The sequence below is a fragment of the Eschrichtius robustus genome, chromosome 17 (genome assembly GCF_028021215.1).
Source record: "Eschrichtius robustus isolate mEscRob2 chromosome 17, mEscRob2.pri, whole genome shotgun sequence".
Classification (NCBI taxonomy): Eukaryota; Metazoa; Chordata; class Mammalia; order Artiodactyla; family Eschrichtiidae; genus Eschrichtius; species Eschrichtius robustus.
In genome coordinates this window covers 50,857,003-50,884,255 of record NC_090840.1, presented here as the reverse complement: position 1 = coordinate 50,884,255, position 27,253 = coordinate 50,857,003, and the positions used below count along the sequence as shown (strand labels likewise).

At 39.6% G+C, this 27,253-nt stretch overlaps 1 pseudogene; it reads left to right on the top strand.

Moving 5' to 3' along the window:
* LOC137751048 (small ribosomal subunit protein uS10-like) overlaps positions 1–27,253 on the top strand; it is a 94,114-nt pseudogene that overhangs the window by 60,811 nt on the left and 6,050 nt on the right.

The window sequence follows — 27,253 nt, the reverse complement described above, 5'->3', positions numbered from 1 at the left end:
TGTTAAAAGAAATTGAAGATGACACAAACAGATGAAAAGATATATCATGTTCATGGATTGGAAGAATTAATATTATTAAAATAACCATGCTACCCAAAGTAATCTAAAGATTCAATGCAATCCCATCAAAATACCAATGACATTTTTCACAGAACTAGAACAAATAATTCTAATAACTGTATGGAAACACAAAAGACTCCAAATAGCCAAAACAACCTTGAGAAAGAACGAAACTGGTGGTAACACATGCCCTGATTTCAAACTATACTAAAAACTACAGTAATAAAAACAGTATGGTACTGGCACAAAAGCAGACACATAGATCAAAGGAATGGAATAGAGAGACCAGAAATAAGCCCACATTTCTACGAGCAATTAATATACCACAAAGGAGGCAAGAATATACAATGGGAAAAAGACAGCCTCTTCAATAAATGGTATTGGGAAAACTGAACAACTACATGCAAAAGAATCAAACTAGACTATTCTCTTGTACAAAAATAAATTCAAAATGAATTAAAGACTTAAATGTGAGATTTGAAATCATAAAACTTCTAGAAGAAAATGTAGGCAGTACACTCTTTGACCTCAATCTTAGTAATATTTTTTGGATATATCTCCTCAGGCAAGAGAAATAAAAGCAAAAATCAACAAATAGGACTACAACAAACTAAAAACTTTCACGTGGTGGAGGAAACTCTCAACAAAACAAAAACATCACCTACTAAATGGGGTAAGATATTTGCAAATTATATATCTGAAAAGGGGTTAATGTTCAAAATATACAAATAACTCATACAACTCAACATCAAAAAAAAAACCTGATTAAAAATGAGCAGAAGATCTGGATAGACATTTTTCCAAGGAAGACATATGGATGGCCAACAGGCACATTAAAAGATGCTCAACATTACTCATTACTAATCATCGGGGAAACACAAATCAAAACCACAATGAGGAACTTCCCTCGTGGTGCAGTGGTTAAGACTCCACGCTCCCAATGCAGGGGTCCCGGGTTCGATCCCTGGTCAGGGAACTAGATCCACATGCATGCCACAACTAAGAGTTTGCATACCACAACTAAGGAGCCCGTGTGCCACAACTAAGGAACCAGTGAGACACAACTAAGGAGCCCACAAGCCGTAGCTAAGGAGCCCACCTGCCGCAACTAAGACCCAGCACAACCAAATAAATAAATAACCACAATGAGATATCACTTCAAATACGTCAAAATGGATATTATCAAAAAGACAAAAAATAACATGTGTTGGCAAGGATGTGGAGAAAACAGAACACTTGTACGCTAAAGGTGGGAATATAAATTGGTGCAGCCATTATGGAAAAGAGTATGGCGATTCCTCAAAAAATTAAAAATAGAAGTACCGTATAATCCAGCAGTTCCACTCCTGGGTATTTATCTGAAGAAAATTAAATCTCTATTTAGAAAAGATACATACACCCTTAGGTTCATAGCAGCATTATTTATGATGGCCAAGATGTGGAAGCAATCTAAGTGCCCATCCAGAGAGGAATGGATAAAGAAGATATGATATATACATAAAATGGAATATTACTCAGCCATAAAAGAGAATTAAGTCTTGTCACTTACAACAACATGGATAGACCTAGAGGGAATTATTCTAAGTAAAATAAGTCAGACAGAGAAATCCTATATGATTTCACTTATATGTGGAATCTAAAAAACAAAACAAATGAACAAACAAAACAAAACATAAACAGAGTTATAGATACAGAGAACAAACAGGTGGTTGCCAGAGGGGAGGGGAGAAGGGGGAGGGAAGAAATAGGTGAGGGGAATTAAGAGCTACAGAGTTCCAGCTGCAAAATAAATGAGTCACAGGTATGAAATGTACAGTTTGGGGAATATAGTCAATAATTATGTAATATCTTTTCTTGGTGACATATTGTAACTAGATTTATCATGGTGATAATTTTGAAATGCATAGAAATATCAAATCAGTATGTTGTGTACCAGGAAGTAACATAGTGTTGTAGATCAATTATACTTCAAAAACAAAAAAACAAACAAACTCATAGAAAAAGAGATCATATTTGTGGTTATCAGAGGCAGTAGGTTTGGATAGGCGGAACTGGATGAAGGCAGTCCAAAGGTACAAACTTCCCATTATAAGATAAATAAATACCAATGATATATTGTATAACATGATAAATATAATTAACACTACTGTACATTTTATATAAAAATTGTTAAGAGAGTAAATCCTAAGAGTCCTCATCACAAGGAAAACTTTTTTTTAAAAATAAATTTCTTTATTTTTTGGCTGCTTTGGGTCTTAGTTGCTGCACGTGGGCTTTCTCTAGTTGTGGCGAGTGGGAGCTACTCTTCATTGCAGTGCGGAGGCTTCTCATTGCTGTGGCTTCTCTTGTTACGGAGCACAGGCTCTAGGCGCGCAGGCTTCAGTAGTTGTGATGCGTGGGCTCAGTAGTTGTGGAGCACGGGCTTAGTTGCTCCACGGCATGTGGGATCTTTCCAGACCAGGGATCGAACCCATGTCCCCTGCATTGGCAGGTGGATTCTTAACCACTGTGCCACCAGGGAAGTCCCAAAACTATACTTTTTTATTTCCTTAATTTTGTATCTATATGAGATGAAGGATGTTCACTAAACTTATTGTAGTAATCATTTCATGATGTATGGAAGTCAAATCATTCTGCTATACACCTTAAAGTTATACAGTGCTGTTTGTCAATTATATATCAATAAAACTGGAAGAAAAAAGTTTAACGTAAGACTTATGGATCAGGATAGAGCTAGCGCTGCGTATCATATGGGATTCCTCATCTCCCTCCACCCAAGGCTTGCTCCTGCGAGAAACTTTTCTTCAATTTCCTCTTTTTTTTTTTTTTAAATGTATCTGTTGCCATTTTATTTTTATTTATTTATTTATTTTTTGGCTGCGTTGGGTCTTCGTTGCTGAATGCGGGCTTTCTCTAGTTGCAGCGAGTTGGGGCTACTCTTCGTTGTGGTTCGTGGGCTTCTCATTGCAGTGGCTCCTCTTGTTGCAGAGCATGGCCCCTAGAGCACGCGGGCTTCAGTAGTTGTGGCACACAGGCTTAGTTGCTCTGAGGCATGTGGGATCTTCCCGAACCAGGGATCGAACCCATGTCACCTGCATTGGTGGTCGTATTCTTAACTGCTGTGCCACCAGGGAAGTCCCTCTCCTATTTCCTCTTCTTAAGAGGCAAGATTAGCCAGAGACATCTCTTGATGTTGAAACATAGCTCGGAGAATTAACATTCTATTAGATCCCTGGATAATAAGCAAGGATCCCTCTGGGATCTTAGTCTAAAGACAGTTGCCAAATGTACCAATGACAAGTCAATATTTATGATCATACTTATAATTAAATATGTTGTGTGAGTACAAACTATAGCAGCAACAGTTACAGCAAGATTCTCTTTTACCTCCCTCTGTCAGTGACTGAGTCTTCCATATCATTTCAGAGCGAAACATAAATAACACAAAATCTCATCGCCTGTTATATATAAGTACTCCCTTTATTTTTACTCTTAGGTCATAATATCCCTCCTATTACTAGGAATTTGAAGATGTTTGACTGAAAACTAAAGTAAGAATTCCAAATTTGTCTTTATCATTCGATCAAAAAATTTTTTGCATTAACAGCTGGCAAAACACTGCACTAATACTATCAACCCTCAGCACAAATGTCTGGATATTAATACTTGATTGTGGTAAGAGATAGTTACTGGCTCAGGAGAGTGGTCAGGAGAGGAGAATATCTTATTAACAGACACCTCCTTTGGAGTACTCTCTAAGAATACTAATATTTTTGCAACTTTAAGATTTTGTTTCCAGGACCTTATCTAAGATTCATCAGCATCATAGAATTTTCCAAGGGTCAGGAATCTTGGGAGACCATTTTAGAATTCTGCCTACCACACAGATGTCAGTGCCCACATATTCTTTAAACTACTCACTTCCTCTCCCCGAGGTTATGGGCATTGGTTCTGAGCCCAGGCAGACAAACAAAAATGATATCATGTACATGCAATGAAAAATGATACACAAAGCAAAAGGAAGAATTGGTCTACTATGCAGGGGTTGTGTGGCTGCTGAGGGGATATTTAAAGGAAGTTTCAAGGAGTGATATTTCAACTGGATGGTTAGAAAAAGAGCCATGCCTTCTTTTTGTCTTCAGTGCCTGGCACAGTCTTCAGGTACGTAGTAGACCCCCATTGATGTTTGTTGAATGACCTTGTAGGTGTCTTCTAGGTGGAGAAGGGGAAAAAGAATTCTAGGTAGAGGGAATTTCACGTATAGAGACCCAAAGTTTTAAAGCCACTTGCTATGTTCAAGGATCTGTGAAAAGTAGCCAATTATCTAAACATCCAAGGCAAGATATGGCAAGAGAAGAGGCAGACAATGAGGCCAGAACATGGGAGGCCTGGAATATGGCGCTAAGGAGGTAGGACTTTATTTTGAAAATGAAGAGGAACACTTGAAGAGCTTTAAGGAGGCGAAAACAAAATCAGATTTGTGTTTGAGAAAGTTAGCTCCAGTGGAGAGCACAGTGTGAAGGCTGGTTTGAGGTGAGGGTTAGGATAGATGGGAGTGAAGCTAACCCAGGGCTGTAGGAATTAGTGTCTAGTGGTCCTGGAGTGCAGGTTAGGAAAGAGGAGGGTCTACACCAAGACAATGGCAGTGGGATGGAGAAGGGGAATGGCCCCCAAACCTGGTTGGAAAGTAGAGTGACTGAAGAACGTGGTTGGGAAGAAGAGTTGATCGGATTTGAAGGATGACAGAGTCATGGAGGGTGACCTGAGAATGACTCCGGCTTAGGAGATGGATAAATGATGACACCATCCATTGAACTTGAAGACTAAGAGAGAGAACAGGTTTGAGGAGGAGGAGGAGGGAGTTGGTAGTGATGGAGGGAAGAAGGGCAGCTGTGAATGACAAGTACACTTTGGGGCATGTTGAGTTTGAGGTGCTTGTGGAATATCCCAACAGAGAATCCAAGAGGATGACATTGAGTTCTGAGCTCTAGAGCTTAACAGGGATGGATACACATCAGGGTCTCCAGCTTCTAGGTGAGCAAGCAACTCATAGCATTGGATAGTCACAGAGGGACAGTGTATAGAATAAGAAAATAAAGAAGCTGAATATAAAACCATGTGTCACCAGAAGTCTGCAATGTCGAGGGCAGAAAACATGAGCTGGAATCAAAGGTGAGAGAAGAGAGGCTTTGATGGGAACTGTGAGTCTGGGAATATGTAGTGACCACAGAATGTAAACAAAGCAATGAGGGACTGCTTCATTGTCAGAAGAAACTGTGCCCGTGAAAATCTTTGCTGGTATTTAGTTCACTGGCTTGAGTTGTAAAAAACACAGAGAGGGCAAGACTCACCACACCATGCATAATTTCAACACAGAAGTAAATTAGCTCATAAAATAGATTGTCAAAGAGTTCTTTATTGGGTTAGGAAATACTTGTTTTCACTGAGGTCTATTCTTTCGAAGAAAAAAAGAACTTGAGTGAAAATGTATAATTCTCCTTTGATCTCTGTAATTAAGAGATTTGACCCAAGTATTCATCAGCCCTTAATAAAAATCAGTAACGTTCCCGTTACTTTCTGTGGCTTGTTTTCTAAGTTGAAGAACAAAAGAGTATCTTTCATAGGATCATCAGGGGTAAACAGGATTTCACAAGAAGAGGGATCAGTGTGGAAAAATAAAATTTTAAAAGGGGCAGATCCGTTTTTTTTTTAGTTTTCCTTTGCCCATGTCAGACTCCACCAAATAACCTGAATAAATACTAGCAATTGCTGTGCCCCACCAAAGTTTGGACATGCTTCAAACATCTCCAAAGGACAATATACTTACTCGAAAAAATATAAACATGAAGTTAACCAACTGTGTGTAAATTCACCACAATCTCTCCTCATTATCCAGAGGGAATGGCCTGTGACGATAACTTAATGAGGTCAAGTCCAGCTGAAATGCAGAGATTCAAGGGCCAAAAAGTCAGTGTCTCTCTGCTTTTCTCCTCTGCTCCCTGGAAGCTGGTGTCTTGCTAAGTAGCTGGCTGGGTACTCACATTCTTGGTGACTTGGAGGAGGCAGGAGCCTTGGCAGAGCGGCAATAACACACACACGCACACACATGTACACAGGCACATAGACACACACATACATCTCACTTCTGTCCTCTCCAATCCCCTGAAACAGTAAGAATGTCAAACCCTTAAGTTCTAGAATGACTCGGAGGATGTTTATGTGCAGTCATCCTATTTCTCTGCTATTCAGTTAACGGGTGGTTATGCGACCGGGTTCGAGTCAGCAGACGAGAGGATTTGCGAGAACCATGACCGATGGGGCCAATGACGTGGTAAAGAGAGACCTAACTTAAGAAAAGAGGAAGAGGCTCCCCAGCAGCAGTGGGGAGGCAGCAGTGGGAAATGCCAACAACTCCTGGAGCCCATGTGAACGGAAAGCCGAGGTTGGTAGTCCATTAATCAGAGCAGAAAGGGAACCAAAGAAGAAAGCACACGAAGTTGGAAAAAAACAGAAAGGACAAGGTATTTCCTTAGCGAGAATGGGAAAGTCCCACACCCTTCTCCTCCCCTCCCCAAACATGCCTGGAGTTTTGTTTCACTAATCTCTTTGAGAAGGTGTTCCCAGATGCTCTCTAGCCTATCAATTTATAAGAAAATCTACTTATCATTCCCAGTGAAAATGAATTTGAATGTCAGCCATAACTAGTTTCTCAAGTGGAAACCAAGTAGAGCAGCTCTGAGTACTTTTATTTCCTGCCACGTGAAGGTTTGGAGTCAAGCAGAGGTTAAAATGTGCAATGGGCTGAGCACAGACAATTTAAATGCTGGCCCTGTCACTTAGGGTATGACCTTGGATAGTCTCTTCATATATCTAAACCTCAGTTTTCTCACCTGTATAATGGGAATAATAATATTCCAGATCCATATCCCTTTTTAGCAATTCTGAAATCCAAAGGGCTCTGAAAAACAGATTTTTTTAAGTTTGCAGGAAATTCGTTTGATGGCAAAACCTGAACTGAACTAATGTGAGACTTTATATAGTTTTTATTTATCCCATTAAGCATGATTATCCATACGTTTGCTGCAGAAACATCAATGTGTATGAGGATGGATGGGTGTTATGGAGGTGTTATGAATAGTCCAGTATATGCACAGGTTTGTGTCTCACAAATATGAAAGATTCTGAATTCTGAAGCATACCAGGGGATCTGTGTGGAATCTGAATAAGGGATTGGGGACCTGTTCCTTGGGGTTATTGGAAGTACTAAGGGAAATAATGTGTATGAGGTGCTTGGAACAATGCCTGGCACTTTGTAAATACTCAAGAAGTACAGACTAGAATTTTTTATTACAAAATATTCGAATGAGGATTGATCTGCTCCTGTTCCTGCCACTCTGGAATTCACCGAGGAGAAACATCAAACTCGGAGGGGCACTGACTCCCCTTCCACCAACCCTATCACTGAAGGCCCTGCACTTTTTGGAAAAAGAACCTCCCTGGAAGGCTATGCACATGTTCCTGGCGCTGTGGAGATGAAACCCAAAGCCTAAAGCCAAGAAAGAGGTTCCGAACGCACAACATTTGACGATCACGAGGACAGGGAATGAAATAAGGGCTGAAACTGGACGTACTCCCTCCTAAAGGTGGTGTGGCCTGATGGAAGGAGGCTCGACCTTGGAGCTAGAGAGACCTCAGTCCTAGCCCCACCCTCCCTAGTGATGGGAACCACTGAGTCTCAGTTTCTTCACCTGTAAAGTGGCCTAACAGTACTTCTGAAAGTTTCATTATGACGGAAGAGCATTCTGCATGGGGCCTGGTACATAGAAGAGGCTCAGCAAGGGACAGGCAGACAGACATACGCACAAACCATCATACTGGGTGACAGGAAAACCAAGGTTACTACAGAGTACAGGTCTGCCTTGCCCTAAATTACTCGCCTGGGGGAAAAGCCTTATATTTCCTGCAGAAGTGAGGCTAAGAGACCACGCAGAGGGGGCAGTCTGTCTATGAAGAGTTCTAATCCTGCAGTGGTGGGAGGTGAGCCTGGGTTCTTCTTCCTAACAAGACAATCTCCCCTGCTGCTTTGGGGACCTCTGACTCGGTAGGACAGCCATACACAAGGTCAGGTTGGAAACTGCAAGGTGATCTGTGAACACATGGATGGTCAATAAGGCTCATTCATCCCCCTGAATCCAATTTTGGCTGGATTACCAAGTCCCAGTTTGACCCCTTAAAAAAAGGAATAATTATCAAGTGTACTTGGAAGAAGAGGGGGGTGTTTTCTGCCATTCAAAGTGAATCCTTTCATGAAGGAGACCTTTAACCCAAATAATCACCTGGTCCTCGCATGCCCAAATCAGGACTAACACAAAGAGTAAACAGATATTCATTACGGAGGTGGCCTTGAGATTATCCCCAGCCAATGCCTGGTTTTCTACGGTTAGAGACTTTGACCTACGTAATCATATTTTCTTCAGACCAGAGCCATGGGACTTGAGAAATACCAGGTGTAAGACATTATCGACATCCTGGCTTTCCTAAGCACTCCTTTCCTCTCTCCTGCCCATCATGGCTGGAGGTGAGGATCCCCCCCTTCCCCACCCTGGACCTCAGGGGTTCAGCCCCTCATTCCAGTGAGTCACAGCAGCATTGAGAACACACCTTCGCAGTACCTGCCCCCAAGCCCAGAATGAAGAGGCTTCCCGGACCATCCTCTGAATGGCCGCTGTCCACGAACTCACTCCCATCTCTTCAGAGCAACAACTCGACAGCCAGGAGTTAGGGTACCAACAAGTCTGGGGCACAAGAGGAAGGGATGGAAAGTGAACATGGGAGGGAGAAGAGGGAATTTTTACAAATAATTTGACGTTTGATTAATTTCTTAAAGCATCAAAGTGTAAAATAAATATCCATGAATCCATCCTGGTATAAATAAATAACTGAACAAATAAATAAATGTAGGAGAAAGAGCAGCTCTTCCTTACAAAAGAATTCCACTTAATAAATGTAGAAAGAATGAAGAAAATAGAAAATCACAATTAGAACACCACAGTAATAACTGCTACATGCAAGGTCCACTGATGGATGCTAGAATTAGCAGGCAAAAGTTTGAGGAGAAACAGGATATTTGCATAGTCTCAAAGTGTGTCTCCCATCGTACCTATTATTTACAAAGAGAAAATAGTGGGCCCTGGTGGTCCAGTGGTTAAGGCTCTGCTTTTCCAATGCAGGGGGCGCAGGTTTGATCCCTGGTCGCGGAACTAAGATCCTGCATTCCACGTGGTGTGGCCAAAAAAAAAAAAAAAAAAAAGAGAGAGAGAAATAGTAACCTTACAGTGGAGAAATGCAGCAGCAGACACCACCCTAACCAAGCAATTGAGGCTAAGATAACCAGTATTAAGACATATCTACGTGTGTACCCTCTGAAGATCTTGCACTGAGAACTGTATTCTTACCAAAAATGTATGATTTCAACTTAATCATGAGAAAACACTGAACAATCACAAGTTAAAGACAATTCTACAAAATAATTGACCAATACTCTTCCAAAGTGTCAAAGTCACGATAGACAAGGAAAGACAGAAGAACTGCCATGGAAGAGCCAACTAGATGTGACCACTAAATATAGTGTGGGATCCTGGATTGGAGAAAGGAACAGTAAAAGGACATGAGTAGAAAAACTGGTGGAATCTGAACAAAGGCAGTAGTTTAGTTAATAGTATTGCACTTGTGTTGACTTCTGAAATTTTTTTAAAAAATATTTATTTATTAATTTGGTTGCACCAGCGTCTTAGTTGAGGCAGGCAGCCTCCTTAGTGGCGGCTTGCTGGCTCCTTAGTTGTGGCATGCAAACTTTTAGTTGTGGCATGCATGTGGGATCTAGTTCCCTGACCAGGGATCAAACCTGGGCCCCCTGCATTGGGAGCGCAGAGTCCTATCCACTGTGCCACCAGGGAAGTCCTGACTTCTGAATTTTGATCCTTGTACTGTGGTTCTGCTAAATGGTTTTTTTTTTTTTTGAATTTTTGAATTTTATTTTATTTATTTTTTATAGAGCAGGTTCTTAGTTATCTATTTTATACACATCAGTGTATACAAGTCAATCCCAATCTTCCAATTCACTCCACCACCACCACCCCACCACCAATTTCCCCCCCTTGGTGTCCATACGTTTGTTCTCTACATCTGCGTCTCTATTGCTGCCCTGCAAACCAGTTCATCTGTACCATTTTTCTAGGTTCCACATATATCTGTTAATATATGATATTAGTTTTTCTCTTTCTGATTTACTTCACTCTGTATGACAGTCTCTAGGTCCATCCACACCTCTACAAATGACCCAATTTCATTCCTTTTTATGGCTGAGTAATATTCCATTGTATATATGTGCCACATCTTTATCCGTTCATCTGTCGATGGACACTTAGGTTGCTTCCAAGTCCTGCCAATTGTAAATGGTGCTGCAATGAACATTGTGGTACATGACTCTTTTTGAATTATGGTTTTCTCAGGGTATATGCCCAGTAGTGGGATTGCTGGGTCATATGGTAGTTCTATTTTTAGTTTTTTAAGGAATCTCCATACTGTTCTCCATAGTGGCTGTATCAATTTACATTCCCACCAACAGTGCAAGAGGGTTCCCTTTTGTCCACACCCTCTCCAGCATTTATTGTTTGTAGATTTTTTGATGATGGCCATTCTGACTGGTGTGAGATGATACCTCATTGTAGTTTTGTTTTTTTTTTAAATTAATTAATTAATTAATTAATTTTTGGCTGTGTTGGGTCTTCGTTTCTAGGCGAGGGCTTTCTCCAGTTGCGGCAAACGGGGGCCACTCTTCATCGCGGTGCGCGGGCCTCTCACTATCGTGGCCTCTCTTGTTGCGGAGCACAGGCTCCAGACGTGCAGGCTCAGTAGTTGTGGCTCACGGGCCTAGTTGCTCCACGGCATGTGGGATCTTCCCAGACCAGGGCTCGAGCCCGTGTCCCCTGCATTGGCAGGCAGATTCTCAACCACTGCACCACCAGGGAAGCCCCTCATTGTAGTTTTGATTTGCATTTATCTAATGATTAGTGATGTTGAGCATTCTCTCATGTGTTTGTTGACAATCTGTATATCTTCCTTGGAGAAATGTGTATTTAGGTCTTCTGCCCGTTTTTGGATTGGGTTGTTTGTTTTTTTGATATTGAGCTGCATGAGCTGCTTGTATATTTTGGAGATTAATCCTTTGTCAGTTGCTTCATTTGCAAATATTTTCTCCCATTCTGAGGGCTGTCTTTTCATCTTGCTTATGGTTTCCTTTGCTGTGCAAAAGCTTTTAAGTTTCATTGGGTCCCATTTGTTTATTTTTGTTTTTATTTCCATTTCTCTAGGAGTTGGGTCAAAAAGGATCTTGCTGTGATTTATGTCATATCGTGTTCTGCCTATGTTTTCCTCTAATTTTTTTATAGTGTCTGGCCTTACATTTAGGTCTTTAATCCATTTTGAGTTTATTTTTGTGTATGGTTTTAGGAAGTGTTCTAATTTCATTCTTTTACATGTAGCTGTCCAATTTTCCCAGCACCACGTATTGAAGAGACTGTCTTTTCTCCACTGTATATTCTTGCTTCCTTTATCAAAGATAAGGTGACCAAAGGTGCATGGGTTTATCTCTGGGCTTTCTATGCTGTTCCATTGATCTATATTTCTGTTTTTGTGCCAGTACCATACTGTCTTTATTACTATAGCTTTGTAGTATAGTCTGAAGCCAGGGAGCCTAATCCCTCCAGCTCTGTTTTTCTTTCTCAAGATTGCTTTGGCTATTCGGGGTCTTTTGTGTTTCCATACAGATTGTAAAATTTTTTGTTCTAGTTCTTTGAAAAATGCCATTGGTATTTTGATAGGGATTGCATTGAATGTGTAGATTGCTTTGGGTAGTAGAGTCATTTTCACAATGTTGATTCTTCCAATCCAGGAACATGGTATATCTCTCCATCTGTTTGTATCTTTAATTTCTTTCATCAGGGTCTTATTTATTTATTTATTTATTTTTTATTTTTGCCTGTGTTGGGTCTTTGTTTCTGTGCGAGGCCTTTCTCTAGTTGAGGCAAGCGGGGGCCATTCTTCATCGCAGTGTGCGGGCCTCTCACTATCGTGGCCTCTCTTGTTGTGGAGCCCAGGCTTCAGACGCACAGGCTCAGTAGTTGTGGCTCACGGGCCTAGTTGCTCTGCGGCATGTGGGATCTTCCCAGACCAGGGCTCGAACCCATGTCCCCTGCATTAGCAGGCAGATTCTCAACCACTGCGCCACCAGGGAAGCCCTCATCAGCGTCTTATAGTTTTCTGCATACAGGTCTTTGGCCTCCTTAGGTAGGTTTATTCCTAGGTATTTTATTCTTTTTGTTGCAGTGGTAAATGGGAGTGTTTCCTTAATTTCTCTTTCAGATTTTTCATCATTAGTGTATAAGAATGCAAGAGATTTCTGTACATTAATTTTGTATCCTGCTACTCTACCAAATTCATTGATTAGCTCTAGTAGTTTTCTGGTAGCATCTTTAGGATTCTCTGTGTATAGTATCATGTCATCTGCAAACAGTGACAGCTTTACTTCTTCTTTTCTGATTTGGATTCCTTTTATTTCTTTTTCTTCTCTGATTGTTGTGGCTAAAACTTCCAAAACTATGTTGAATAATAGTGGTGGGCAACCTTGTCTTGTTCCTGATCTTAGAGGAAATGGTTTCAGTTTTTCACCATTGAGAACAATGTTGGCTGTGCGTTTGTCATATATGGTCTTTATTATGTTGAGGTAGGTTCCCTCTATGCCTACTTTCTGGAGAGTTTTTATCATAAATGGGTGTTCAATTTTGTCAAAAGCTTTTTCTGCATCTATTGAGATATATGGTTTTTATCCTTCAATTTGTTAATATGGTTTATCACACTGATTGATTTGCGTATATTGAAGTATCCTTGCATTCTTGGGATAAACCCCACTTGATCATGGCGTATGATCCTTTTAATGTGTTGTTGGATTCTGTTTCCTAGTATTTTGTTGAGGATTTTTTGCATCTATGTTCATCATAGATATTGGCCTGTAGTTTTCTTTTTCTGTGAAATCTTTGTCTGGTTTTGGTATGAGGGTGATGGTGGCCTCGTAGAATGAGTTTGGGAGTGTTCCTCTCTCTGCTATATTTTGGAAGAGTTTGAGAAGGACAGGTGTTAGCTCTTCTCTAAATGTTTGATAGAATTGGCCTGTGAAGGCATCTGGTCCTGGGCTTTTGTTTGTTGGAAGATTTAAAATCACAGTTTCAATTTCAGTGCTTGTGATTGGTCTGTTTATATTTTCTATTTCTTCCTGGTTCAATCTTGGAAGGCTGTGCTTTTGTAAGAATTTGTCCATTTCTTCCAGGTTGTCCATTTTTTTGGCATATAGCTGCTTGTAGTAATCTCTCATGATGCTTTGTATTTCTGCAGTGTCAGTTGTTACTTCTCCTTTTTCATTTCTAATTCTCTTGATTTGAGTCTTCTCCCTTTTTTTCTGGGTGAGTCTGGCTCTTGGTTTATCAATTTTGTTTATCCTCTCAAAGAACCAGCTTTTAGTTTTATTGATCTTTGCTACTGTTTTCTTCATTTCTTTTTCATTTATTTCTGATCTGATCTTTATGATTTCTTTCCTTCTGCTTACTTTGGGTTTTTTGTTGTTGTTGTTGTTCTTCTTCTTTCTCTAATTGCTTTAGGTGTAGGGTTAGGTTGTTTATTTGAGATGTTTCTTGTTCCTTAAGGTAGGATTGTATTGCTATCAACTTCCCTCTTGGAACTGCTTTTGCTGCATCCCATAGGTTTTGGGTCGTCGTGTGTTCATTGTCATTTATTTTTAGGTATTTTTTGATTTCCTCTGGGATCTCTTGGTTATTAAGTATTGTATTGTTTAGCCTCCATGTGTTTGTATTTTTTACAGATTTTTTCCTGTAATTGATATCTAGTCTTATAGCGTTGTGGTTGGAAAAGATATTTGATATGATTTCAATTTTCTTAAATTTACCAAGGCTTGATTTGTGACCCAAGATATGATCTGTCCTGGAGAATGTTCCATGAACACTTGAGAAGAAAGTGTATTCTGTTTTTTTTTGGATAGGATGTCCTATAAATATCAATTAAGTCCATCTTGTTTAATGTATCATTTAAAGCTTGTGTTTCCTTATTTATTTTCATTTTGGATGATCTGTCTATTGGTGAAAGTGGGGTGTTAAAGTCCCCTACTCTGATTGTGTTACTGTCGATTTCCCCTTTTATGGCTGTTAGCATTTGCCTTATGTATTGAGGTGCTCCTATGTTGGGTGCATAAATATTTACAATTGTTATATCTTCTTCTTGGATTGTTCCCTTTATCATTATGTAGTGTCCTTCTTTGACTCTTGTAATAGTCTTTTTTTTAGTCTATTTTGTCTGATACGAGAATTGCTACTCTAGCTTTCTTTTGATTTCCATTTGTATGGAATATCTTTTTCCATCCCCTCCCTTTCAGTCTGTATGTGTCCCTAGGTCTGAAGTGGGTCTCTTGTAGACAGCATATGTACAGGTCTTATTTTTGTATCGATTCAGCCAGTCTATGTCTTTTGGTTGGAACATTTAATCCATTTACATTTAAGGTAATTATTGATATGTATGTTCCTATGAGCATTTTCTTAACTGTTTTGGGTTTGTTTTTGTGGGTTTTTTCCTTCTCTTGTGTTTCCTGCCTAGACAAATTCCTTTAGCATTTGTTGTAAAGCTGGTTTGGTGGTGCTGAGTTCTCTTAACTTTTGCTTATCTGTAAAGGGTTTAATTTTTCCATCAAATCTGAATGAGATCCTTGCTGGGGAGAGTAATCTTGGTTGTAGGTTTTTCCCTTTCATCACTTTAAATGTGTCCTGCCACTCCCTTCTGGCTTGCGGAGTTTCTGCTGAAAAACCAGCTGTTAACCTTATGGGGATTCCCTTGTATGTTATTTGTTGCTTTTCCCTTGCTGCTTTTAATATTTTTTCTTTGTATTTAATTTTTGATAGTTTGATTAATATGTGTCTTGGCATGTTTCTCTTTTGGTTTATCCTGTATGGTACTCTCTGTGCTTCCTGGACCTGATTGACTATTTCCTTTCCCATGTGTGGGGAAGTTTTTGACTGTAATCTCTTCAAATATTTTCTCAGCCCCTTTCTTTTTCTCTTCTTATTCTGGGACCCCTATAATTTGAATGTTGGTGCATTTAATGTTGTCCCAGGGGTCTCTGATACTGTCCTCAATTCTTTTCATTTTTTTTTCTTTATTTTGCTCTCTGGCAGTTATTTCCACCATTTTGTCTTCCAGCTCACTTATCCGTTCTTCTGCCTCAGTTATTCTGCTATTGATTCCTTCTGGAGTATTTTTAATTTCAGTAATTGTGTTGTTCATCACTGTTTGTTTGCTCTTTAGTTCCTCTAGATCCTTGTTAAATGTTTCTTGTATTTTCTCCACTCTGTTTCTGAGAGTTTGGGTCATCTTCACTATCATAACTCTGGATTCTTTTTCAGGTAGGTTGCCTATGTCGTCTTCATTTATTTGGCCTTGTAGGTTTTTACCTTGCTCCTTCGTCTGTAACATAATTTTTTGTTGTTTCTTTTTTTTTTTTTTTTCTCCTTTTGATGGGTGGTGCTGTATTCCTGCCTTACTGGTTGTTTAGCCTGAGTTGTTCAGCACTGGAGTTTGCAGGCAGTTGGATAGAGCCGGGTCTTGGTGCCGAGGTGAGGACCTCTGGGAGGCCTCACTCCGATTAATATTCCCTGGGGTCCAAGGTTCTCTGTTAGTCCAGCGGTTTGGACTCGGAGCCCCCATCACAGGAGCTTGGGCCCGACCTCTGGCCTGGGAACCAAGATCTCACAAGCCGGTTTGCTGGCAGTTCCTCCCGTCCCCTTAGGTGTCCATGGTCCCCCACTGGTGCCTGGTAGGTGCACTAGTTTTGAGGAGACTCGAATTCCGCATCCTCCTAATAGGCCATCTTGACTCCACCCTCTGCTAAATGTTAACATTAGGAAAAGCTGAGTGAAGCATAGAGGGGAACTCTCTGTACTGTTTGTGTAACTTTTCTGTAAGTCTAAAATTATGTCAAAATAAACATTTATTTTTTAAAGCATAAAGTAATGGGACTGTTGTAAGATTTCCTCACATTGTTAAATGGTTTAGTATTAGTTCTATTGTGAATTACATATTGGGAGGGAAGATGAGGCACTAGAATCATTTTAGGGCTCAGGGCCTCTAAATGCTACTTTCAGCAAATTGGCTCTGTCCCCAGGAAATCACCAGGCAGCTCTATTCCTCACCCAAGCCCATTTCTTCCCTCCTTGGAGGTTGAAGGAATTTAGAAACACCTCCTACTGCACCACCACTCCCTCCTCCAGGACGGTTCTAAGGGCTTGGGCCCCTGACCCCCAGGGTGTGGGCATACTTTATGGTGTCAGTAGGGCAATCCCACCAGAATAGACTATTCAACCTTAATTCCAGAGACAGAGTATGCATGCTTGGGGCAGGGTCATTTCGTTAAGGTAATAATAAATCCTACTTTCCAGGTTATAAGAATTAGATGAGATAATATATGCTACAACAAGGGTGGACCTTGAAAACAGTATGCTAAGTGAAATAAGCCAGATACAGAAGGACAAATATGATTCCACTTATATGAGGTGCCTGAAATAAGCAAACTCACAGCAACAGGAAGTAGATTAGTGGTTACCGGGAAGGGGCCGGTGGTTACCAGGAAGGGGGCAGTGGGCGAATGAGGAGTTGTTGTTTAATGGGTACAGAGTTTCTCTTGAGATGATGAAAAAGTTCTGGAGCTGAATGGCAGTGATAGTTGCACAACAATATGAATGTACTTAATGCCACTGAACTGCACACTGGGAAATGGTTAGGGTGGTAAATTTTTTTTTTTTTTTTTTTTTTTTGGCTGTGTTGGGTCTTCATTTCTGTGTGAGGGCTTTCTCTAGTTGCAGCGAGTGGGGGCCACTCTTCATTGTGGTGCACGGGCCTCTCATTGTCGCGGCCTCTCTTGTTGCAGAGCACAGGCTCCAGACACGCAGGCTCAGTAGTTGTGGCTCACAGGCCTAGTTGCAACGCGGCATGTGGGATCTTCCCAGACCAGGGCTCGAACCCGTGTCCCCTGCATTGGCAGGCAGATTCTCAACCACTGCGCCACTAGGGAAGCCCCAAAGGTGGTAAATTTTATGTTTATGTATATTTTACCACAATCAAAAATACTAAGAAAATTCAAAGAATTAGATGAGATGATTAAAAGCTCCTATAAAGCCCCAGCCCATGGTGGACACAAATACCATTAGCTTCCTCCTTCACTAAAGTTTTAGAAAATAGAACTATTATGTAATTGTTCCATGTGATTTTTTTTTTTTTTTTTTAATTTATTTTATTTTATTTTTATTTTTGGCTGTGTTGGGTCTTCGTTTCTGTGCGAGGGCTTTCTCTAGTTGTGGCAAGCAGGGGCCACTCTTCATCGTGGTGCGCGGGCCTTACACTATCGCGGCCTCTCTTGTTGCGGAGCACAGGCTCCAGACGCGCAGGCTCAGTAATTGTGGCTCACGGGCCCAGTTGCTCCACGGCATGTGGGATCTTCCCAGACCAGGCCTCGAACCCGTGTCCCCTGCATTAGTAGGCAGATTCTCAACCACTGCGCCACCAGGGAAGCCCGTTCCATGTGATTTTTGACCATGGCAGCCACATTTGTTTTTTATAATTAACCACATTCTTAACCCCACTATGACGTGGTTTTCCACATTCATTTTTTATTCTAATGCAACGTTAAGACTGAATGATGAATTTTTAAAAAAACATTAGGCTCACATGTCCTGTAAGAGCATTTCTGTTTAGCATAACAGATCAAAACTGAAATCAACTACATGATTCCCAATGGTGCTGTGAGGAATTTTGGCCATGGCTCTAGGTACAGCTTTACAGGTATGCTTGCATATACCCTAACACTGTTGATTAATTAAATTGTGTTCCTCCCCAGGTTTGTGCAGTCACTCATAACCCTCTTCCCACCAGCACTGCCATTGCTCCTACCACTTCCAACAGAGGACCCCTGAGCCACCTGTGGTGATAATTTCATACCTAGGCCCTCAGCCTAGGTTTGGCATTTCTGTGACCACTGTAGCTGAACTTGAAAGTCACTCTTAGAGTTCGTGTTATCATGACATCTTGCTGCTTCTGAGCATGTGGCCAAACTCTGCCAAGATGCTGACACATGACTGGCGTTTCATTGCCCGTTTCACTTAACCCCGGTTTTGTGACAAAGCTCCCGCTTCCTGGTGAGACTTCATGCTCAGCCTTTTGTTAGGTGAGGATTATGTGCAGGGTCCTGGCCTTTGACGTCAGGGTGAGACACTGCCTTGCAGAATACTTCTTTTTTACAGTTTTCTGTAATGGAAATTTCATTGTTCCACACTTTAGCTTTGGTTTTGTAATCACTGATTATATAATGAATTCTGGTTCTGTTCTGGCAAAATCAGTCTGCACTATTAAAGACACAGAAGATACAGCTGCTTTAGAACACACAGAGATGGCTCCTCCAGGTCCATAAGTCCCACCGCCTCCACCACCATCCTTGTCAATCTCCTGAAAGATCAGTTTCACGGTATACTACAATTCGGTGGGGATGGTAGTGCCATAGCATGACAGCTCCTTCACTGTTGCACAAAGAGTAGCAGGTCCTCGTTTTGAAGTCTGCAATTTTGTGAAACATCAGCTACCTGTAGTGGGGCTAACTGCCTCCCTCGTGTCTAAGTGCTTGAAAGTCTGTGGCCTTGACTTCAAGATTTGGGTTTCCAGATAAAATACACAACTCCCAGTTAAATTTCAATTGTAGATAGACAATGAATACATTTTTTAGCATAAGTATGTCCCATGCAATACTTGGGACATACTTACACTAAAAAAAGTACTCATTATTTGTCTGAAATTCAAATGTAACTGGGCAGCCTCTTATTTTTACTTTCTAAATCTGGCATCCCTACTCAAGATCAGACTCTTGTCATTGTCCTATCCTCTGGGTCTGTCCTTGTGGGACTCCGATAATTCATTCTGCCAAGAAGCCTGAGACAGAATGAGGGAAAGGAAGAATCTTAATCACACTTGGCCTTTTGTTCTATCTAGCTCCGAGTGTCACAGATATGCATTAAATTCATAAATAAATGAAAACCTCTCATTTAGACAGCTGAAGTTTAGTTCATTTCTATCCTGAAACTTTAGCAAATTGGATTCCATTGAAAGGAAGGATAAAGAGGAAAGAATGATCTAGGGATTGAGCCACTCATCCCAGGCCCAGTGACCATGGTGTGGAGTGACCACGGCGTAGCACTCTCTCTTTAGTCTCTATTTGAAAACTTGAAGGATTCAATTAAATGACCTCTAAGATCTCTTCCAGGGCTAATAATTCTGTGGTTCTGGCTTCAAAAGGTCTGAAACTTCTGAGGTATGTTACTGAAAATCACAATATTAGATTAAAAAGGTTTTAAACTTAAGGAATTTTTTATTTATGCTTAATTTTTAAAATAAGTTGCTTACTGATTTTCTGAGAAGAGTACGTATCTTGACTTCCTCAGAGCTCTTCCTATTACATTAAATATTTTGTGCAAACTTTTTACATAATTAGTATTCAGGTACAAGATTTGCCCGTTAGGATACTCTAATAGAATTTTCCACATCTATCATTCTTAAATGACTTTGGTCAACTCCAACATTCTAAATTAAAGCTGTAACATGAACTCAAGTCATAAGTAGTCACTCTAAGGAGAGATCAATATGATCTTGGGTAAAGAAAGATATTTTATGAAAACATTCTTAATCGAGACCCAAAATATATGCTAGGGAAAAAGCACTTAGGTTAGCACACTATTCATTCTTTTCAAGTAGATTCAACAAGCATATTGATCACTGGACCATCCCACACACTCCTCTGGCTTCAACCTCCATTTTATAAATGTTTATGGCTTCCATATCTCCATGGCCACATTTCATTTCTCTCCTCCGTTTCAGAGCCAAATTTCTAGCTCCCTACTAGAAATCTCCACCTAAATGTCCCACAGGCACCTCAAACTCAGTAAATCTAAAATAAAGCGGAAATTAACACAACATTGTAAATCAACTATACTTCAATTAAAAAAAAATAAAATAAAGTGGCTGTTATCTTCACCCCACTACCTGCTCTATTGGTCTCCTCAAACTTGATTAATGGTATTATTATCCACCATCATCATTAGCACAAGCTAGAAGTCTGATAACTAGCTCTGAATCAACACTCTGAATCAACAGGTTACCAAGTCCACTTAGTTCTACCTCCTAAATGTCTCTTGAATCTCTGTCCATTCCAAGAACACTGCCTTAGTTCAAGCCCTCTCACCTGAACTAGGTAGGTAGTAGTCTTCAGAATCTTTCCCACCCACCTGCACAGAGACAGAGTGATATTTCTAAAATGTGGCTCAGATCATCCTAACCCCTCCTCACCATAGCCATCCACTGCTTAGAGAAGAAGGGCTAAACTCTTTTACAGAGAAATGTGACCTTTCGATGTATGACCACAGCTGATTACTCCCAATTTCATCTCCCTCCTCAATACCCCACAACTTGCCATTTCGCCTGTCCATTATCTCCTTCCAGGCTTGCCTATACTGATCCCTTTACAGAAATATCCCTCCTTTATCTCCAGCTGGTGAATTCCTACTCATCCTTCAAGACCTCATTTAAGGGTCACCTCTGGACAGGCTTCTCTGCCTAGTCCCCTTCCTTACTCTACCACATGCCCACTTAGTGACCCCTCATACAACACCTCAGCACATTGTTTATGCCCTCACTGTACTGCTAACCCTTTGCATTACAATTACATATTTTTCACCTGTTTCCTCTACTAAACTAAGAACTCTTTGAAGATGGGGCCATGGATTATTTGGCTTTGCATCCCTAGGACCTAGCAAGGGGCTTGGTACAAGGCAAGTGCCCCATAAACATTATTTGCAGGGGTGGGGGTGGATAAATGAAATAAAAAAGAGGTGGAATTTTTAGATAGGTATCGTGCTAAGTGCTTTATCTCATTTATTTCCTATAACAACTTTATAGAGGAAGATACTACTACTGCCATTTTTATAGATTAAGAAACCGAGAGTTTAAGTAACTTGCCTAAGTCCACATATTAATAAATGATAAAGTCCACAGATGGCTCTTGTTCCTCCAGATTCTTTCCTTGCTCAACTATGCGAGGGTATTGATGAGCAGAGGAGAGGTCAAATGTCAGCAGGCTGTAAGGGAACACTATAAGAGCAGGGAGATTCTACAGATTGGATAATCTGTTTCTCAATTATTAGAAAGTCATTACTCATTAATTAAATATTCTGTGAATCCCACTTAAATTCCAGGCTTCCTGATCTTTATGTTTACATTTTACAGTTTTTATTATGATAAAATATTTGCTATTACAGAAAAGTACATAAAATATATGTATGGTTTAAGAATAATTATTACATGTGTAACCTCCACACATGTCAAGAAATAGAATTGTCAGGGCCTCAGAACCCTGCCTGCCTTGTCTCTCTCCCTGAGCACTGGAGAAATCACCATCCTGACTTCTGTGATAATCATTTCCTTGCTTTTATTTGTTGCTTTGCCACATAGACAGATATAGATAGAGACGTATAAATATATATTTCGAGTTTCCTATTGCTGCTATAACAAACTACCACAAACTTCGTGGCTTAAAATTATCTTATAGTTCTAGAGATCAGAAGTCTAAAATGGCTCTGCAGGGCTGTGTTCCTTCTAGAGGCTGGGATGGAATCTGTTATCTTGCCTTGTTCGGTTCTAGAGGCTGCCCCTTTCCTGCATCTTCAAAGCCAGCAGCATGGCACCTTCTGTCCTCTCTTCCCTTTGCTTTTGTTCTCTTGTCTCTATGACTCTGACTCTCCTACCTCCCTCTCAAAAGGGACCCTTGTGTTTGCGTTGGGCTCAACTGGATAATCCAGAATAATCTCCCTATCTCAAGATTCTTAATAACATTTGCAAAGTTCTTTTTACCTTATAAGGTAACATATTTACAGGTTCCAGGGATTAGGATGTGGACATCTTTGGGGGACATTTACCAGTTTATCACAACCTCTAAATAATTTCCTTTAGTAATGTCTATTCTTGAACTTCATTTATATGGAATCATATGGTATATATTCTTTTGCTCATATAATCCATTTACATTTAATGTAATTATTTATATATTAGAGTTTAAAACCACCATCTCATTTATATTTGTCCCATGTATTATGTATTGCCTTTTCTTTCCTTTCATGCCTTCTGGGGTTGTTCAAAGAAATTTTTTAATGACCCCATTCTTTTCCTTCTACTGGTATGAAAATTATATACTCTCTATTTTTTAGGGATTATTCTAGAACTTAATATGCATCCTAAACTTAAAGTCTGAAATTAATCAATGCCTTTACTTTCTCCCACATAATTCAAAGACCTTAAAATATTTTAATTCCATTTACCCTTCCTGACATGTTTTATTCTCAAATATTTTAGTTCTATCTTGTTATTATTTTGTAAGTTTTGCCCTTAAAGACATTATAACTGTTGTTTTATACAGTTAGTATTCACTTAGATGTATCCATATACTTATCATTTTCTTTGCTTTCTTTTGTCTTCTATCTCAGGTCTTCCTTGTGAGATCACTTTTATTTTACCTAAAGGAAAGGTCTTAAATCAGAGTGTGCTGGTGGCAAACACTCTCAGCTTTGATCTGTCTAAAAATAACTTTATTATGACCTCATTCTTGAAAAACTTTTGCTGGGTGTAGAATTCTAGGTTGCCAATTATTTAAGTTTATAAACCACAGGTTTATATAAGTACATAAGTGTATAAACCATTGATGGTTTCATTCCACTGGCTTTTGGCTTCCTTTGTTACTTCCTTTGTTACTACTGAGCATTCAGCTATTGTCTAGTTGCCACTCCTTTGAAGATCATCCTTTTCTCTGGTTAATTTTAGCATCTTATTTGTCTTTGGTTTGTTAAAGTTTCACCATGATGAGTCTGGGTATAAATTTCTTTTTATTTTTTCTACTTATTATTCTTGTATCTATGGATTGATATCTTTGATCAGTTTAGAAAAATTCTTAGTCATTATCTCTTCAAATATTATCTTTATCCAAGCACTTCTCTCTTCTCCTTCTGAAAGTCTGATTAAATGAATGCTACACCTTTCACTCTGTTTTCTTGCCTCTTAACCTCTCTTTTACATTTGCCATATTTATTGTTTCTCTACACTGTACTCTGAATAATTTCTCCTGATCTATATTTCACTTCTCTAATTTTATCTTCAGTTATATCTAAGCTGCTTAAACATGACTGTTGAGTTTTTAATTTGGGTTATTGTATTTTTTATTTTGAGACATTCTATTTGGTTCTTTTTAAATCCGCTAAATCACTTTTTATCATTTCCTTTTCTGTACATATGTTTTCTACTTTTTCTTTGAATTGAGTAAGCATAGTTGCTTTTATAGATTGTCTAGTGATTTCAAAATCTGAAGTCTTTGAAGATCTCTTTCTTTTAGTTCTCATTCCTGATGGCTTATTGTCCTTGTAGGCTTAGTTATTTTTGACTGTACACTGTTTGTTGTCCTTGAAATTTTATTTGGAGGGATTCTTTGAAGACTAGGTTGACACTAATTTTCTCCAGAAAGAACTTTCATTTGCATCTGCTAGGCACACAGGGACACTTTAAATCACTTTAAAGTCACAACTTAAGAGGGTTTTATGGTATTACGGTTTCTTTTTCTCTTTGTTTTTGTTCATTTATTTATTTTTTTCATCATCAAATTGATATGGATTTGGAAGCTGTGAAAGTACTCACTTGCAGTTATAACTTCTCAGAGCAGTTCCCTGCATTTACCACCTGTCCTGCTCTGCTCATCATAAGGACCTGAGGGAGGAGGATCCTATACTTTTGCTTCACCCTTGCCCTGAGGGTTTTACCCTTATTAGTGAGGGGAGGAGCAGACCCTGGGCTTTGGCTTTGTCCTTGTCCTGAGAAGCCTGCAGAACCAAAGTTCAAGTTTGCCCAAAATGACAAATGTTCTTAGTTGAAAAACAGCTTCAGAGTGCCACTTAACTTTCAGAGACCTTGTCTCCCTTTGATTTGGGGCTTTAACTTCTTAATATCTTGCCAGAGCTTTGATGCTTTTAAGAAGTTATAAAAAAATTTTTTTAGTCAGTGTTTTTTGTTGTTTCTAGTAGGAGGTTGGTCTGATCCCCATCTTGCCTTATTCCTGGAAATGGAAGTCCTTTGCTCATCTTCCTAGGCTTGGCTGAACTGCACACTTAGAAACTAGAAACCAACATGATCTACTGTAAGTAAGTTAACATATGAAAAAGTAAGCACATGTTTTATTCTTTTTTTTTTAACATCTTTATTGGGGTATAATTGCTTTACATTGTTGTGTTAGTTGCTGCTGTATAACAAAGTGAATCAGCTATACGTATACATATATCCCCATATCCCCTCCATCTGGTGTCTCCCTTCCACCCTCCGTATCCCACCCCTCTAGGTGGACAAAAGCACCGAGCTGATCTCCCTGTGCTATGTGGCTGCTTCTCACTAGCTATCTGTTTTACACTTGGTAGTGTATATACGTCAATGCCACTCTCTCCCTCCGTCTCAGCTTACCCTTCCCCCTCCCCGTGTCCTCAAGTCCATTCTCTACGTCTGCGTCTCTATTCCTGTCCTGCCGCTAGGTTCTTCAGAACGATTTTCTTTTTTTTAGATTCCATATATATGTGTTAGCATACGGTATTTGTTTTTCTCTTTCTGACTTACTTCACTCTGTATGACAGTCTCTAGGTCCATCCACACCTCTACAAATGACCCTACATCATTCCTTTTTATGGCTGAGTAACATTCCCTTGTAAATATATGCCACATCTTCTTTATCCATTCATCTGTCAATGGACAGTTAGGTGGCTCCCATGTCCTGGCTATTGTGAATGGTGCTGCAATGAACATTGTGGTACATGACTCTTTTTGAATTATGGCTTTCTCAGGGTATATGCCCAGTAGTGGGATTGCTGGGTTATACGGTAGTCCTATTTTTAGTTTTTTAACGAACCTCCATACTGTTCTCCATAGTGGCTGTATCGATTTACATTCCCACCAACAGTGAAAGAGGGTTCCCTTTTCTCCACACCCTCTCCAGCATTTATTGTTTGTAAAGTTTTTGATGATGGCCATTCTGACTGGTCTGAGGTGATACCTCATTGTACTTTTGATTTGCATTTCTCTAATGATTAGTGATGTTGAGCATTCTTTCATGTCTTTGTTGGCAATCTGTATATCTTCTTTGGAGAAATGTCTATTTAGGTCTTCTGCCCATTTGTGGATTGGGTTGTTTGTTTTTTTGATATTGAGCTGCATGAGCTGCCTGTATATTTTGGAGATTAATCCTTTGTCAGTTGCTTCATTTACAAATATTTTCTCCCATTCTGAGGGCTGTCTTTTCATCTTGCTTATGGTTTCCTTTGCTGTACAAAAGCTTTTAAGTTTCATTAGGTCCCATTTGTTTATTTTTATTTTTATTTCCATTTCTCTAGGAGGTGGGTCAAAAAGAATCTTGCTGTGATTTATGTCATAGAGTGTTCTGCCTATGTTTTCCTCTAAGAGTTTTCTAGTGTCTGGCCTTACATTTAGGTCTTTAATCCATTTTGAGTTTATTTTTGTGTATGGTGTTAGGGAGTGTTCTAATTTCATTCTTTTACATGTAGCTGTCCAGTTTTCCCAGCACCAATTATTGAAGAGACTGTCTTTTCTCCATTGTATATTCTTGCCTCTTTTATCAAAGATAAGGTGACCAAAGGTGCGTAGGTTTATTTCTGGGCTTTCTATACTGTTCCATTGATTTATATTTCTGTTTTTGTTCCAGTACCATACTGTCTTGATTACTGTAGCTTTGTAGTATAGTCTGAAGTCAGGGAGCCTGATTCCTCCAGCTCCGTTTTTCTTTCTCAAGATTGCTTTGGCTATTTGGGGTCTTTTGTGTTTCCATACAAATTGTAAAATTTTTTGTTCTAGTTCTGTGAAAAATGCCATTCATAGTTTGACAGTGATTGTATTGAATGTGTAGAGTGCTTTGGGTAGTAGAGTCATTTTCACAATGTTGATTCTTCCAATCCAAGAACATGGTATATCTCTCCATCTGTTTGTATCATCTTTAACTTCTTTCATCAGTGTCTTATAGTTTTCTGCATACAGGTCTTTTGTCTCCTTAGGTAGGTTTATTCCTAGGTATTTTATTCTTTTGGTTGCAGTGGTAAATGGGAGTGTTTTCTTAATTTCTCTTTCAGATATTTTATCATTAGTGTATGGGAATGCAAGAGATTTCTGTGCATTAATTTTGTATCCTGCCACTCTACCAAATTCATTGATTAGCTCTAGTAGTTTTCTGGTAGCATCTTTAGGATTCTCTGTGTATAGTATCATGTCACCTGCAAACAGTGACAGTTTTACTTCTTCCTTTCTGATTTGGATTCCTTTTATTTCTTTTTCTTCTCTGGTTGTTGTGGCTAAAACTTCCAAAACTATGTTGAATAATAGTGGTGACAGTGGGCAACCTTGTCTTGTTCCTGACCTAGCGGAAATGGTTTCAGTTTTTCACCATTGAGAACGATGTTGGCTCTGGATTTGTCATATGTGGCCTTTATTATGTTGAGGTAGTTCCCTCTATGCCTACTTTCTGGAGAGTTTTTATCATAAATGGGTGTTCAATTTTGTCAAAAGCTTTTTCTGCATCTATTGAGATTATCATATGGTTTTTGTCCTTCAATTTGTTAATATGGTTTATCACACTGTTTGATTTGCGTATATTGAAGAATCCTTGCGTTCTTGGGATAAACCCCACTTGATCATGGTGTATGCTCCTTTTAATGTGCTGTTGGATTCCGTTTACTAGCATTTTGTTGAGGATTTTTGCATCTATGTTCATCAGTGATACTGGTTTTCTTTTTTTGTAACATCTTTGTCTGGTTTTGGTATCAGGGTGATGGTGGTCTCGTAGGATGAGTTTGGGAGTGTTCCTCTCTCTGCTATATTTTGGAAGAGTTTGAGAAGGATAGGTGTTAGCTCTTCTCTAAATGTTTGATAGAATTGGCCTGTGAAGCCATCTGGTCCT